This window comes from Neophocaena asiaeorientalis, unplaced genomic scaffold (assembly GCF_003031525.2).
Source record: "Neophocaena asiaeorientalis asiaeorientalis breed wild unplaced genomic scaffold, Neophocaena_asiaeorientalis_V1.1 scaffold556, whole genome shotgun sequence".
Lineage (NCBI taxonomy): Eukaryota > Metazoa > Chordata > Mammalia > Artiodactyla > Phocoenidae > Neophocaena > Neophocaena asiaeorientalis.
Window position 1 is genome coordinate 1,465,020 of NW_020171832.1, and position 17,347 is coordinate 1,482,366.

At 41.9% G+C, this 17,347-nt stretch overlaps 1 pseudogene; it reads right to left on the bottom strand.

The window, feature by feature from the left end:
* Nucleotides 1–1,427: 1,427 nt before the first annotated feature.
* LOC112397077 (tropomyosin alpha-3 chain pseudogene) lies at nucleotides 1,428–9,643 on the bottom strand (annotated as a pseudogene).
* Nucleotides 9,644–17,347: the final 7,704 nt, after the last annotated feature.

Sequence of the window (17,347 nt, forward strand, 5' to 3'; positions counted from 1 at the left end):
TTTCTCCCAACTGACCCCCAAAGAGACCACACCAAAGGAGAGTACATTTTAAGCTAATTAAGCTGTAGGATGCACACCTAACAAACCTCACTGAAACCTCACCAAAAAGGGGGGATTGGGTGAGGAAAGAAACTTTAAAATATCGGCACACTGCCAGCCCACAGACTAGAGAGCTCTCACAGCCAGGTGAGGTGACCAGTGTGCCCCAACCCCAAAGAAGCAAAGTTTCAAAATAGTACAAAACTTAAAAACAGCTTTGTACACAAGCTACTTAAGATTTCTCCAGCGCTAACTGATACAAAGCACAATGAGATGGCACTGTTAGAGACAGCAGCTTCAGACCCAGGAAAGGGTGCTGAGATGAGTTTCAGATGGCAATCAGTGGCAAAACATAATTTTCTTTCTTTCAAGGAAGCAGGAGAGCAAATAGGTGGTCACCTCAACATAAAGGGCACATGATCCATTCTGTGAGCGGTTGGGAATGGGGTAGAGCTAGGACAAGGATTTGGTCTCAGACAGAAGTCTTGCCATTTTTAAAATTAATGTATGTATGTATGTATGGCTGCGTCGGGTCTTCGTTGCTGCACGCGGGCTTTCTCTAGTTGTGGCGAGCGAGGGTTACTCTTCATTGCGGTGCACGGGCTTCTCATTGCGGTGGCTTCTCTTGTTGCGGAGCATGGGCTCTAGGCGCACGGGCTTCAGTAGTTGTAGCTCGTGGGCTCTGGAGCACAGGCTCAGTAGTCGTGGCACACTGGCTTAGTTGCTCCATGGCGTGTGTGATCTTCCTGGACCAGGGCTCGAACCCGTGTCCCCTGCATTGGCAGGCGGATTCTTAACCACTGCGCCATCAGGGAAGTCCTTGCCATCTTAATTTTGTTTGGTCACTTCTGATGAAAAAAAACAAAATTTGCCCAAAGATACCATTTTCAGCTGAAAACGTGAACAGTACTTTTTTTTTTGCTGACTCCTCCTGGAATCACCTCTCTGGTTTGGTGGGTACTTTTTACAGAGCAACGAGGTTTCCCAAAATGGAGCCTTTCTCTGGGCTGTTTGGTTCTCAGGAAGGCAGGCCCATACCTTTTCCCCTCCTCTGTGGAGAAGGCAATATGCATTAAGCCGAAAAGTTACCTTCCAAAAGTGAGACAGGGATTAGACTGCTGCTTCAGAACTATGGAATTATCTGGAATGTTTTACAAATGGCTGCTACATCAACAACAAAAAAGGTAATTATAAAATATGTACATCACAGCATGCTTTTAAAGACACTTTGCTCACATTCCCTTAAACAGTTGTTCCCAAAAGTGCTCAGCCTCTAGTCCAACTGGAATCTCTGGAGAGATTCAGATTCAGAGACAGTTTGGTGAAAAGGACACAGGGGAGGGGGTGGGAGACATGATGAAAGGAGAAAGCAGCCTTCCAGTTAGAGATCAGCTATCAGTTTCAAGGTCAGCTTCGGGCAGGCTGGCCTCAGCAGAGTCGGGGTCAGAGGGAGGGGCAGCGCAGGGCGGGACTGGGGTGCTCTGCATCTCCTCCAGGTCAAGCAGAGTCTGGTGCAGCATCCTTTGTGTACAGAGGTGCTCCTCTTTGGTGCATTTCAGTTTATCTTCCAAATCTTCAACTGTCTTTTCCAGCTTGGCTGCGATCTCTCAGCAAACTCAGCACGGGTCTCTGCCTCCTTGAGTTTGTCAGTAAGAATCTGTCTCTTCCTCACATTTGTCGTCTTTTTGCGAGTCCTTTTTCTCAGCAGCACTCAGACACTTCAGCTTCTGACCCACCAATCTGATCTGCTCATCCGTCTCTCGGCAACGGGACTCTGCCAGCTCAGCTCGCTTCTCTGTGCCTTCCAAGTCTCCAAAGGCTCGGTTTTCAGCGACCTTCATGGCTCTCTCGCTGTCATCAGCAGCTTTCTCGGCTTCCTCCAGCTTTTGCAGGGCAGTGGCCAGGCGCTGTTGAGCGCGGTCCAGCTCCTCTTCAACCAGCTGGATCCTACGGTTCAAGGAGGCCGCCTCAGCCTGTTCCCAGGCCGCCTTTCTCCCTCCACTTCTGCGGGAGGCGCTCGGCCCTTTCCTCCGCGTCACCGGCCTGCTGCTGCAGAACATGAGTCTCGCGCTTCACCGCCTCGATGGTGACCCCCGCTGTGGTGCCCACCCGACCCCTGCTCGCCTTCGGGTTCCTGCCTCCTCTGCCCGGAGTTGCAGCCACTTCTCACCCCTACTTCCCCTGGAGCCCCTGCTACTGGATTCGTGTACAGGATCTGAACATGCCACCATGGCCACTTTGTTCATTAGCCCGTTGTGCAAGCAGTGAACTGAGCAAGGAGAGAAGCTGACTGACACCCAGAAAATAGGTCATTCTATCTACCTGGTTATTAGGAGTCTCTTTGTGGCATAATGTGGCGGTGATCCATTTCTATAGGACCCAATATAGCATACTACAAAACTGTCTTTGACTTGAGTTCAAGGTCCTTCTTTCTCCCTCAGTTGGAATAGGTGTGGACTGAGAGAGTTGCATCAATGCAACAGAGGCAGGTGATATGTAGGTCTAGGCCAACAAGTCATATTTTTTTTGCATCTTCTGGAGTACTTGAGTCTCCCTAAATCTACCATTTCTTTCATGCAGTAGTTTGCTTCTTTGCCTCTCAACCTTCTTCTGGGAGTTTCTGTTAACACTAAGCTCATGACGGGCAGCTCCAATTGCACAGTTACTTGGTGTACCATTGTCAGGCTCTCAGGCTTTACTTCAGAGTGTATGGCCCTTCATGTTCCAGACCACTGGACCCCTAAAAAATTTCACTGATGTTGCAGACCCCTTGCTCATCAAGGACTTACTGCCTACCCTCTGACACATACGTGTTTTAATAGGGCATTTGAATTACTTGACCTGTTCTCCTTATTAGGTCCAATTAGTAAAATGTCAATCAGTGTAGAAGGCTAGCGTGACGCATGCTCGGTGGAACAGCAAGATGATGGAGATCGCTATAGAATAGACCATGACAGACAGCAGAAAATTAACACAGACCTAGAGCAAGATAGTGAAGACTTCCTGCTGTCCTTGAAACGTGAAGATGAGCTGCTTTTGATCCTCTCTATTGATGAGAATCAGGAATAAAGCATTTAGCAAAACAGTAGTCACAAATGAAGTGCCAGAGATTGAGTTGATCTGCTCCCATAAAATTCATATCTAGCACAGAAACTATAATTGGGGATACTATTTTAAGTTTATAGTAGTCCCCTGGCACCCACCATGATCCACATGATTTTTTTGCAGAGGCCAGGTAGGTGAAATAACTAGGTATATTATGGGAATCACCATCCCTGAATCTTTTAAGCCTTTTTTGGTACTAATTTCTGCAATTTGTCTGGCAGGTGATATTGCTTCTGATGTACTGTCCTGGCTTGGAGGGAAGGTGCCCTGCACCTTTTTTAATCATAATGTTCCTTAATTCATAGGTCAGGAAACCAAGGGCAAACTTCTAAGTATATCTATCCCATTAGGCATTCAGAGACTAGAGATACAGAAACAGAGTGGGTCCTTGGATCTATTGGATCCATTGTGAGATGCACTTGAACCCAAACACCATTTACAATCTGGTATCTATAAGGCTCCCTCTTAACTGGAGGACCGTGGTGGTGTTTGGGGTTCTCTAATATTGTTGTCAGCTGTGATCTCATTCTAACTATCCTCAAGACGTCTGGGGACTTCCCTGGCGGTCCAGTGGTTAAGACTCTGCACTTCCCCTGCAGGGGGCACAGGTTTGATCCCTGGTTGAGGAGCTAAGATCCCACATGCCTCGTGGTGCAGCAAAAAAAAAAAAAAAAATCTGGGTATTCCCTTTTCTTCAGCACACAATTACTCTGGCTTTGAGGAAAGGTTAGAGAGATACTTGCCATGCTGTGGTGGCATTGTGGGGACCCAATATTCCCTTTAATCGATGGGCTCTGACTCTGTGAACTGGCTTGGATCTAGTAACTGGAAATTTCAGTTTTCCATCAGTGTCTGACATCAGCTTTATGATCAGCAGTTTTGAATTCTTTTTGGTTGTACAAATCAAACAAAAGCCTAGTCAATGGTCTTTAAACTTTAGTTAAAAGGTAGATTGTTGGGCCACATCCCCAGAATTTTTATATTAGTAGGTCTGGAGTGGGGTTTGAGAATTTTCGTTTCAAAGAAGTTCCTAGGTGACGCTAAAGCTGTTGATCTTAGGACAACACTTTGACAACCAATGCTCTTAGATGGTGGTTTGTCTATGTTACCTTTGGGAAAACCATCATCAATTTGAGGTAATAATCACTCTGGGCCAAGGCACTTTGATTGCCATTCTGACCATACTACTCAGTTTAGTAATTATATCTCCCCTGGCTTCTGCCTTTCCAGAATCCCAATATCTCCATTGATATAAAGTCCAGTGCTATGCCAGGATCTTCCACTGTCAACCCTGGCCTGAAGAAGACAACCAACAGTGAGTTTCTCAGTGATGTTGGCTTTCCCATCATGGGTACATTTCTTAGCGAGGGGAGTGTCCCCTCCTGGAGAATACACTCAGGTAGTGGGTTTGCATGTCTTCATTCTAATATTCTCTTTTTCCTGAGCCTTCTCACCCCTTTCTCATTACTCTGCCAATTAAGTTCCAACAAATCCACCTCAACTAACTGAGCCATTGTGAATCCAGGCTTTATGGAGTCATCCCAGCTAACTATTAGGACTGGTAAACACTGAATTTTATTAGGACAGTATTAAGACTTGCTAGACACTAAATTCCAACTTATGGATGAGTTGCCCATTTCAACAAATTTCTCCTGCTTAGTTTAAAATTCCATTTCCACTTGAGGGTCCAACACCCTCGAGATCTACCCCCACAGATGTTCCTCTGGTTCTTGCTTGATGTGTTCATGATCTGGACTTACTACCTGCCTTAAGGCCATCTATGGCTTTCACAGAATGCCTTAAAATGATAGTTTGCTGCCCCGAACCTATCAAGGGTTTCAGTGCCATCGTAAGTAGCTGACCGCTGCAAAAGTGCTATAATTATCATTATATATCATTTGATCAGTTGCAGTGGCGAATTGATATCCCTAAGCTTACCCTAAGGAGGGTAAGAAACTACAAGGAGGGGTATTGGCAAGCTGGATATGACTTCAGAATAAATATGGCTGGTTGCCCAGCCTTGTGGGACATTTCCAGAGAGGCCAAATAAAATGACTGCATTTCAGAACAATCCATTAGGGGAAGGAAAGACAGGTAAATATCTGCTGACTCCTTTCTATCTCGTGCCTTTCATTGTTGAATTCTGCCTCCTTAGGATGTTAACTTTCTCACTTTCCAGCTATGTTATACAGCCTTTCCCAGCTCCCCAGAGGAAGCCAGAGCCTCTGTGGATCCCATCTGGCAAGTGTTCAGATGTTCAGATGTGATGATCTCTCCTTGTCAGCTGGAGCTGTGCATAGAAACTTCCTAGTCCATGGTGGTGGCAGTGGCTATAGTAGTGGGGATGTAAAACTGTGGATCAGGTATGATCCATTGCTGGGGCTGGAACACAAGGAAGACAACCATGGTAGGGGTGTTGGCAGGGCCGAAAAGAGATGGTGTATAACTTGTTTTCTGCTCAGCCAGTTAGTATATTTGTCAGGCCATTTGAACACCTATCAAAGGTCTACTGATAAGCAATTTCAATACTGAGGCCTAGAAAGAAAAAAGGATTTAGCCAAATTCCTTGAACTTATGAAGTTTACAAAATATTTTGTGAAACATACATATAAATAGATAATGTGCTAAATGTAGTGATACATGCAAACATGGGATAAGCAAGGAGCACAGAAAGGGGCAGCTAGTTCAGTTTGGGGGGACCAGTCAGAGAAAATTTCTCTGAGGCAGGACCAGCTTCATGGGCATACAACCAGTATCTCAGGGCCTCACGCTCAGAAGTGCTCATGCTTGGGGTTTAATGCTGTGGTCCCCTTTCGAAATTCTTAATATTGTAGCTTTATCCTTGAAATGTGTGTTTTGTAGGTGCAGTTCAGTGGGACAATGGGCATGTACCCTGGGGCTTGGAGCCCCAGCTCAGTGCAGTCCCACCTTCCTCTGCTTCCCGGTCTCCACAGGAGGGGTTCTCAGCAGCCCATCCTCAGCCACTGGAGCCATGGGGCAGCGAACCTTGCCGGGGGAGGCCCGCGTACTGCCATCACCCTACATCCCAGGCAGAGACCAGGCACAGGAGCAAGGAGGGCCAAGGTCAGGCTTGTGCCCCGCAGTGTCTTGGGGTGGGGCAAGGTGGCAGTTGTCCCTACCCTGCGCTGGCAGTTCCACGGGCTCATTGTCTAGGCAACTCATGAGGGCCTCTCTCTCACCCTCAATTCAGGTGCCAAGAGTGTCCCGTGCAGAGGCTGCAATCCCTTGGTTTGGGATGACCAAGCTTGTGACAAGTAGATTGATTTCATCCACATTTTCATTTTGCATGGGGCCCAGAAAATTATGTGATCAGCCCTGCCTGGAGGTGATGATGCTAGAACTGATTCTTGAAGGATAAATAGGAATTTTCCTGGTGAAAGGGATGAGGAAGGGGCAGAAAGAGTCTCCTAAAAAGGGGGAATAACATAAACAAGTATGAGCATAAAATTATACCACACATAAATATTATATAAAGCATGAAATGCTTTTTTTTTTTTTTCTGTTTTGAACACCTTGGTGGATGGTGTTCCATTTCCTGAGATGGGGAGGAGAAGGTATGGGTAGGTCAGGGGAGAGTTCCATTTTGGCCATGTTAATTTGAGTTTTCTATTAGACATCTATTTGGAGAAGTCATGGTGACAAGTGTCTGGAGTGCGAGGCAGAGGTCAGGGCTGGATATAAGTTTGGGAATCTCTGGCACAGGTGGCTGAAAGCCATGGGATCAGGTGAGGTTGCCCAGGTAGAGAATGTAGATAGAGCAGAGAAGTGGACCTGGGACACCCTTATTTTAGAGGATGAGCAGAAGAGGAGGACCCCGAAAAGGAGATTAGGAGCATCCAGTACAGAAGGGAGACACTTGGGAGAGTGTCATTGAAGAGGATGATGAAAGTGTTTTAAGAAGGAGGTCTGCACCTAATTTGAAAGCTTGAGGTAAATATTGGAAGCCAAGATATTTCCTATAAAAATGTTTTCAGGCTTTCTTGAACAATGCGGAGGTCTGACAACACAGGGCCCACATTCTGCTTGGCAAAAACCAGCTGCCAGCCGACAGAGCCTGTACTCATCAGTGCGCGTGTGCTGTCCATCCTCCCATCCTCCCACCCACTGCCACTTGTCACCCTCTTAGGGCCTGTCAGTCCACATTTATCATCATGCCTACATTACTGAAAGTCCCACAGGAGAGAACTATTTCTCTGTGCGTCTCTCCATCAAAGCCACGAAAGCAAAAGATAGCCCAGAAGAGCTGTGTGTTTTAAGAGCAACATTGGAGAAGGCATGTTTCTCTGTGGAAGTGATGACTAGTCTATGTGTTTAATAAGGAAACAAAGTCTCTTCAAAAGAAACAGCTCTGCCTGTTTTACTCGATTATAATCCATTACCTCCTTGTCTTCTGTAGGCTTTTGAGTTTACCCTACTCTAAATTCATTCGCAAATTCTGTTTCCAGAACAAATGTTTCTCAAATGTTTTCATCATGTTATCTTTCCTAGTCAGTTAACCGCAGTGAGTCCTGACTGTTGGTGTCCATATTTTCTGAGCACAAGATATATTAACTGATTGAGGATGTGTTTCAAATCTAAATTCACACTTAGGAGGTTTTGTCCACTGTCCTCTGCTGACTGTCCTCCCAGCTGCCAATTTGAAGTCAAGTGGTAGGTGTGACAAGGCATGACATCACCAGTTCAAATTCTACCCAAAAGACAATTTTCTATTCAACAAGGCAGTGTCTGTATGGCAGGAGCAGTTCCCTCTGGTCCCTTTGAGAGCCCTGGCCAGTAGGGAACTACAACCGGCCTCAGTGCTGGCGTGAGGCGTGTGGGCTCTACATCCTATGGTCTGAGCCTTCTTGTCACCCCTTCCCTACCTTCAACTCTTCACCTTGCCACACATGCCCTAGTCCATCACCTCCTGGTGACAGGAAGATCCTAATCCTGGGTATTGATCATATTAAGGCGTAATAGTATTATAAATTAGAAGCTTCATCTCCCAGGAGAAGGGAAAACCCGTCTGTTGAGTCAAGTCTTTTCTTGCAAATTCACGGCAGTGGTTAAACCTTGTGATGAAAAACTTTACTTTTGGGCCAAACTGCTTGCCCTCAAATCCCATTTTTGCCATTTACATTTTACCATCATCTGTAAAACGGGAAGAATAGTAGACTAACCTCATATGTTGTGAGGATTATGTGAATTGACATATAAAGTCCTTGATTAATAGTGGCTGGTATATAGTAAATGCTCAGATTTTTGCTGCTCTACTATAATTGCCTTAAGATAATGATGATGATATACTATTAGATCTTCTTTCCATTTAGTTCCTGTGTAACCACTGGGCTGATCAGTTTCTTTCTCCCTGGTGTACAACTCCGTTTTTGTTTTATTTTTTGAAGAGTTTTCTAACTTATGCACAATTCTTTATATTCACTCTTTCCTAGTTATAGAGCTGATGATAAATTTCTATTCATAATTTATAGACACGTGCATACTTATTAGAAGAAATAGAATATATTCATCTATAGAGAAATACATATAATTTCTTATCAGAAATAGTAGAGGAGGGAAATCACTTATATATGTCAAAATCCTCACTTGTGTTCAGTCACATTTTTCTTAAATCTTCCAAACCCTTCTTTAATCAGTTCTTTACTCCAAATTCCTTTCAATTCATGGGTTGAATAAGTGGTCATTTTGCATTGTTCTTCAGGCTGTTTGTGATTTTTTTTTACATCTAGTTTCTCATTTCCATTTTGCTTTGCACAGTGTGACCGCGGCATGTTTTGAACGCAGTATGATTTCAGGGAGCCTGATCAATATTCCGGATATCTTTTACATTTACTCCCTCAGTATATTCTCCATCTCCAGTTGCTGTTTCAGTGCATGTTTGTGTAATTCACTTTAAATAATGCTTTGGACTTACTTTTTTTAACCTTTGAACTTTTCATTTTGAGATAATTTAAGACACAGAACAGTTGTAAAAATAGCACAAAGAATTCCTGCATGCACTGCACCCCTCCCTCCAAAAGGTTAGCATCTTACGTAACCACAGTACAATGATCAGAGACAGGAAGTTAATGTTGATACGGTACTATGAACTCATCTACAGTCTTATGCAACTTTTATCGATTGTCCCACTAATGACCTTTTTTTGGGGACCAGATTCCAATCAGTGATCCCATATTGCATTTAGTTGGCATGTCTTCTTGGTCTCCCCCAGTCTGTGAAAGTTCCTTAGCCTTTGTTTGTCCTGCATGGCCTTGATCTTTTTGAAGAGTACTGGCCAGTTATTTTGTAGAATGTCCCTCTGTTTTGGTCTGTCTGATATTTTCTCATGATTAAATTCAGGTTATGCATTGTTGCAAAAATCCCACATACATGACCCAATGCCACTTCCAGCTGGGAGTGCAGAGGCCTCTTCCACCGGCAAAGAAGGCTCATCAGAATTTAAGGGTTCGGTGTCTCCAGCTTCATCAGATTCTTCCCACATATCCCCATGGTCGCATGCAGGATCCCATTTTTTCCCCAGTCAATGCCCTCACTTTAACGGTAGACACTCTGTGAGACTGGGAGTCTAACCTGTAATTCAGTTAATCACAGGGTGAGATTCTTTTGATTTTCAGCAATCTCGGCCCTGCAGCTACAGGAGGCAAGAGTATTCCAAGGCATGTATAGAAGCTTTCAGCTCATTTATGTGGTGTCTGAGCTGGGGAATTGAATTCACCCATGAATTCAATTTTTTTTTATCACTTTTATTTTTTTTATCCTTTTTTTTTTATCACTTTGTCCAGTCAACATTAGGAGAAACCAGCCATCCTCATTATATTGGTATGTTAGAGTTCCCAAAATGTTTGAAAGTATCATATACACAGTCACCCAACATCTTGCTTCTTATAAAGGATTGATTAGGAGTATCCAATGCAGATATTTTCTGTATCTCCATTGCCAGATCATGCCGTGGACTATAAGTGCTCTCTTTACTATTGGATGCAGAGTCATTCTGCATATTTAAATCTAATCAGATTCGAGAGTCAATTCCAGAAGGCCAGAATCAATTCAGAAAGCTCATCCTTAAAATTCTGTTCCTTTAGAACCACTCTCAGTACTAAAATATCTGTATTAGGTTTCTTAGGAGAAACAGAACCAATAGTGTGTGTATATGTGTATGTGTACACACACACACACACACACACACACACACAAATATAAATAGGAATTGGCTCACGTGATTATGGAGGCTGAGAAGTCCAGACCCAAGAGAGTCAATGGTATAGTTTGAGTCCAAGTCTGAGCCCGAAGGCAGAAGTCTGATGTCCCAGCTTGAAGTTAGTAAGATACACAGAGCAAAAAATTCTTTCTTACTCAACCTGTTTATTCTATTCAGCCCTTCAACACATCAGATGAAGCCCACTCACATTGAGGAGGGCAATCTGCTACACTCATTCTACCAATTCAAATGTGAATTTCATCCAGAAACACTCTCACAAATACACCCATATATGATGTCTAATCTAATATCTGAGCACCCCATGGCCCAGTCAAGGTGGCACATGAAATTAACCATGACACGTTCTCAGCATATCAAATCAGGAGGCACATGATGACACTTTGTCTCATTAGTGGTGATATTGGAGCGCTTGAATAAGGCAGAGTCTTCTAAATTTCTCCACTGTAACATTACTATTTTCCTCTTTGTATTTGGCAAGTATCTTGTGAGGAGATATTTGGGAGTATGTAAATATTCTGTGTCTCATTGTACTTTCTCCTGCTAATTTTAGCATCTATTAATGATCCTTGACTGAGATAATTATTACTATTATGTTGCCAAATGATTATTTTATATTGCCATTATTCCTTCTACATTTATTAATTGGAATTCTCTCCCATTTATTTGCTCAATTATATCAGTATGGACTCATGAATTATATATTTTATATACTAGGCTATAATCCATTACTCTTACATTTTTTTCTCATCTTGTCCTAGATTTGGGTATTAGGAGACACTTTTTTTTTTTTAAAGGGAGAGGATATTTATTTTTTTTAATTTTTAAATTTTTATTTTTAAATTTTTATAGGTGATATACAAATTGTATTAGTTTCAGGTGTACACTAAAGTGAATCAGTTATACATATACATATATCAACTCTTTTTTAGATTCTTTTCCCATACAGGTCATTACAGACTATTGAGTAGAGTTCCCTGTTCTATACAGTAGGTCCTTATTAGTTATCTATTTTATATATAGTAGTGTGTATATGTCCATCCCAATCTCCCAATTTATCTTTCCACTCTCCTTACCCCTGGTAACCATAAGTTTGTTTTCTACGTCTGTGACTCTATTTCTGTTTTGTAAATAAGTTCATTTGTACCATCTTTTTCTAGATTCCACATATAAGCAATATCATATGATATTTGTCTTTCTCTGTCTGACTTCACTCAGTGTGAGAATATCTAGGCCCATCCATGTTGCTGCAAATGTCATTATTTTGTTCTTTTTTATGACTGAGTAATATTCCATTGTACATATGTACCACATCTTCTTTATTCATCTGTTGATGGACATTTAGGTTGCTCCTATGTCTTAGCTATTGTAAATAGTGCTGCAATGAACGTCAGGGTGGATGTATCTTTTCAAATTAGAGTTTTGTTTGGATATATGTCCAGGAGTGGGATTGCTGGATCATATGGTAGTTCTATATTTAGTCTTTTAAGGAACCTGCATACTGTTCTCCATAGTGGCTGTACCAGTTTACATTCCCACCGAGAGTATAAGAGAGTTCCCTTTTCTCCACACCCTCTCCAGCATTTATTGTTTGTAGGTTTTTTGATGTTGGCCATTCTGACTGGTGTGAGGTGATACCTCATTGTAGTTTTGATTTGCATTTCTCTAATAATTTATGATATTGACATGTTTTCATATGCTTTAACATTTCTTTTTCTCAAGATTGCTTTGGCTGTTTGGGGTCTTTTATGTTTCCATACAAATTGTAAATTTTTTTGTTCTAATTCTGTGAAAAAATGCAATTGGTAATTTGATAGGTATTACACTGAATCTGTAGATTGCTTTGGGTAATATAGTCATTTTGACCATATTGATTCTTCCAATCCAAGGACATGGTATATCTCTCCATCTGTTTGTCATCTTTGATTTCTTTCATCAGTACCTTATAGTTTTCTGAGTACAGGTCTTCTGACTCCTCAAGCAGGTTTATTCCTAGGGGTATTTTATTTGTTTTGATGCAGTGGTAAATGGGATTGTTTCCTTAATTTGTCTTTCTGATCTTTTGTTGTTAGTGTATATTTAAATAGTTTTTCTCTGTGACTCTCATGTTCAGGTATGTAAGATTAATGTAAATAAACAAGGTTTCTCTATGATTTTAGCATTACGGATTTCTTTGCATAGAAATCTCTTAAGAACTTTTTATTCTTAGAAATGTTTCAAAAGACTTTACACCAGATAATGGGAACTTAATAGTTACCCAGATAGAAACAAAATAGCAGCAACTGCAATGACCCCTCCCTTCCACCACGAAGTTATTTCACTCTTTCAGATCAATAACTATTTAAGGGAAGTGTGTTGAAATGTTAGAAAGACATTCTCACAAGCTAGAGATGCTATTTCAAGTAAAATGTGAAGAAATGTGAAAACATTGACATTTTAAAGTGACTTCTATGGATTTGATTTTATGAATAACATACAGCATTTAGTGATCTTATACTTTTTATAACTCGTTCATTTTTATCATGAAATCTTTATAGCTGAAAGAGGTCTAATACATCATCTATATCCATTGGTTGCTTTGACTACAAATCACAGAAAGCAATTCTAGCTTTCTCATCCCAAAATGAATCTATTAAGAGAATATGGGTTAACTCATTGAACCAGGGGAAAAAACTAAGGTATCTGGCTCAAAAAAGGCAGGTGTCAGAAGGGCTGCAGGAATCTATAAAGAAGGAACTAATAAGTAGACCTTTTGAAGAGCCTCTAACTTCTTGAAGATAGTCATTGTGTGATTCCATTCAAGGTCCACATACAAAAGACAGAGAAAGTAATGTACCTTTATTGATAGTCCTAGAAAGATTGGGTCCACTTGGGGAGGGATAGTGTCTGTTTAGGTTCCGCCAGAGTCTAACTCTGAGACAAGGATTCAGGAGCAAGCGCTTCATTTGGGAGTTGACCCCAGGGAGGTTTACTCAAGAGTGGGGAAGAGAGGCAAGGAAGGGGAAGAAGCCAATAAAAGATGTATTATCAAAGCAGTTCCCACTCTTGGCAACTGGGGTTTGCTCTCAAAGGGAGACAGTTTAGAATGCACATCAGAGTTATTTTAACTGAGAGATGAAGAAACTAGAATATTTTCTAACCATCTGTCTTTACATGGTTGGTTGAGAGCTTCTGGGACATTAACTCTTGGGTAATTCTGGCTTGTCCTCTGTATGAGTTCAGCATGTTATTACAATTAGACAAAAGTTTTCAGGCAAGGAGTCATAAGAGTTTGAAGTGAGCAGCTTTCTGTGGGTAGAAGTGCGTGCTGAGAAGACATGGTCAGGGAATGGATATGTCTGCCAGAGTGGTTTCCTTAAGCAAAATTGGGATGTTGTTACTAGAAGGTGGAAACTAAAGTCTGGACAGGAGAAAATCGTAAATGTTCATTTCCCCACCAATGCAACCATCTCATTTTTCAGAAACAGTTGTCTGCAGGTCAAATTGCTATATATGTTGTGTCAATTAGGTACTTTCAGTTACAAGTAGGAGCATATAAAAATACAAGTGGCTAAAAGAATAGAGATTGTATCTGGCATGATAGGCTGCATTATGCTGCAGTAACAGCCTCCAACAGTGGCTTAACACAACAGAAGTTTATTGCTTACTCATGCAAAATCAGCTGAGGGTCCAGGCAACTGTCCACAGCACAGCAGCGGTTTTTTAGGCATTAGCTCATTATTCCAGGCTGCTTGGATCTTTGGAACCTTCACAAATGTACATGCTCCCATGATTACCACTGCAGGGAAGAGCACCAGGGATCAATCACTGAACACAAAATACAATACTCTGGTCACACATCATTTCAAGTCATAGATGTGTGAGCCATACTTTGGTGGCAGAGAAGTGCTCTGCTCCTGTGCGTCCAGAAGTAGAGAAGAACAAGACATTTGCAGCCAGAGGTAATAGGTATTCCCAAGTGTTTATTTTTCTCTTCATTAGAAAATCTGGGGGTAGACAGTACCACGGTTGTTGCAGTGGCTTGGCAATTATTGAAGATTTAGGTCCTTCCTGTCTTTCCAATCTGCTGTCCCTGATTTGTCAGGGACATCTTTTTGTCACAAGATGACTAGAGCAGCTCCAACTGTCACATCCTTTCATGTCAGTATCCAAAAGCAGGAAGAGAAGGGTGGGGTCTCCTAGCTCCTTTATCAGATGGAGTGGGGCCTCTCTCTCCCAATTCCCCTCCCCTTCCAATCAGGGAAGAAAAATCTTTCATCACAACAGACTTTCCATTGTACCACACCAGTCAGAACTGGCTTGCATGGCACCTCTAGCTGCAGGTGAGCCTGACAAAGTAAGCATCTGACATTTTCAACCTGTCTCACGAGAGGCAGGCTCTGCCAGTGTAGAAAAGAGGGTAGGGCATGGCTCTTGGGTTCAACGTCAACAGGATAAGACACAAGGCAACAATATTCTCAATGTCCAAGAACAGCAGTATCAAATATTTGCCCCAGATCACCACGCTGTTGAAACACAACTTCCTGAATTCCCACCATGTGGAGCCTGGAATTACAGTCACTGATGGCAGAGTTCAATCACGTCCTCTTTCTCCTGAGAAAATTGAGTATTTCCTGAGATCCAATATCAAGCAACCTCCTGGGAACAAGTCTATTTGGCTGATCAGATGAGAAATAATGGCTCTTGCTTGATAATTCAGAGCAATGTAAAAGAAGCTTCCTTTATACAGTTTTTTGGAACTCAAAATAGTAGACTACAAATGAGTAGGAAACTAGGGCTTGATTGCAAAAGTTTTCCCTCTGGAAAGACAAACCATAACTTGGCTTATTTTTCAAAGAACCAACTTTCTTACTCTAGGCAATCAAATGAATAACACTAAGTAACCTGTTACTGTATATTTTAGAATCATACCCATCTGGGACTTTAATAACAGTTAAAAAAGGAAAAGATGGTAGCAGAGACTCCTGTTTCAAATGACAGTTTTCTAACAGCTTCCAGTTAACTTGCTTATGACAGCAAAAGAAAAAAAGGCGCAATGCCATTAAAAGCTATAACTTAAAAATGATTATAATAAGCTGGGAAGAAGTTCACTAAGTCTAAACCAAATGGAACTGGACTGAGAGAAAAAAAATTTTTATTCAGTCTTTTATCCTGGAAACAAAGAGAGCATAAAAACAGTAGGAAGATGCTTTGTATCCCCTCTGTTGTCATCGGGGAGCCAGTCTACATCAACCAAAATGGAGACACTCGCTTCTTTAAGAAGGCCAGAAGAATTCTTCCCCAATCCCTACTTCTCCTAGATAATTTCAGAGGTCTCACCCCTGCCCCCATCCCCTACACTGAGAATATAGCACAGAATTGTGAAAGCTACATTTCCCAGAATGCAACACACCGCTGGGATTTCACAGGCCAAGCACTGTGAGAAAGGGGCTGGATAGAAAGAACCCAGGTGGCAGTGTGTTGCTGGGGCTGTAAAATTCCCCACGGTCCCCTGCCCTGGGTGTCACGAACATGCGGGGTCTAAGACAACACATATATGAGGTCAGTGGGGCTTTTGGGACTCCTCAACATATGGGAGACTCCCCTTTCCTTCCCTCAGTACGTTTTTGGCTGTGCATGTGGGATCTTATTTCCCCAACCAGGGAGCAAACCCCCGCTCCCTGCATTGGAAGTGAAATCTGTCTTTTAAGCCAGGGACCCCAAAACACAGAGAAAATAGGTGAGGAGCCCCTGGTGGAGAGATAGATGGATACTCACCCTGGGTAAAACATTGCAACTGGTAGACCAGGCTCCTGGTCATGCTTACGTTGTCAGTCTACACCCAGTTAATGGCATTACAATCGTAAGCAAACTACCTCAAGAAGAAATCACTTTCCTGGACTGCTTCTAACTCAGAATTTGATAAAGGGGCATGTCTACTTGTCATCCGCAAAGAAGTGTAGGAATACTGCTCTGTCTTGTTCTATTAGCTATATGTTCTCTACCCCTCAGTGCCTGCCATGACTAGAAGGTAGGTGATAGGATTTCTCCCATTCTCCTCTTGTCTCCTTTGTGTTCTTTGGAGGTAAATGGGCATGTGGGGTGGGAGAGAGACAAGTAAACATCCTTTCAGATATGGCTATCTTTATTTTTCTTTTCTGGTCTTAAGTAACTGTTGATAGTAACAACAATAGAAAGATGTAAGCTCATATATTTTAAAACTCTGGAAGGATAGAAATTGGTTGTATAAAACTTCCAGACTTACATAAGGAAAAAATGGAGGAAAGAAAATATAACAAATTACCAAACAAAACAAAAGCATGAAAGAAAAATATCAAGGGAAATTAAGATCGCAGAAGTAAGTCTGAAGTAGTTCAGTATTCATAATAAATGTGAGTGACTGAGACCAGATTAAAGTCTAAGAGTGGTGTGTACATGAATCATTTCATCTTAGACTTAGAAAGACTGAAAACTAAAGAATGAAAAATGTATCCCAGGCAAATAGTGGTTAAGGGCATGTTCCCTCTCCCCGTCTTTTGCAGCTGATGGTAGGGGACCCAGCAGAAAACTCCAGAGATACCCTAAGAAATGCCAGAGCCATCAGGGGTTGTAACCTGGGATTTGTGAACTTGGATGGAAAAAAAATTTCATCTTTATTTTCACTAATCTCTAACAGATATTTAATATTACTTTCAATCCTTATAGGCAACAAACCATAGTAACTAGGAATAATTTTGAATCCCTTGTAATTCAGATGTATACCATCACCCCATTCTCCTCAGCCAGAAATCTTCAGGAGTGTAATAGACAGAAAAAGAAAACAAAACAAATAAGCAAGCAAAAAAACAAAAAACCCTTCTTCACAGGAACAACAATCAGATAGAAAATAAAAGGGAAAAAATGATTCCATTCCAAATCACAAATAAAAATAGAAAATGCTTATTCAACAAGTCCTCTGTAAGAAAGCTGAAACATTTTACTGAAGGGCAT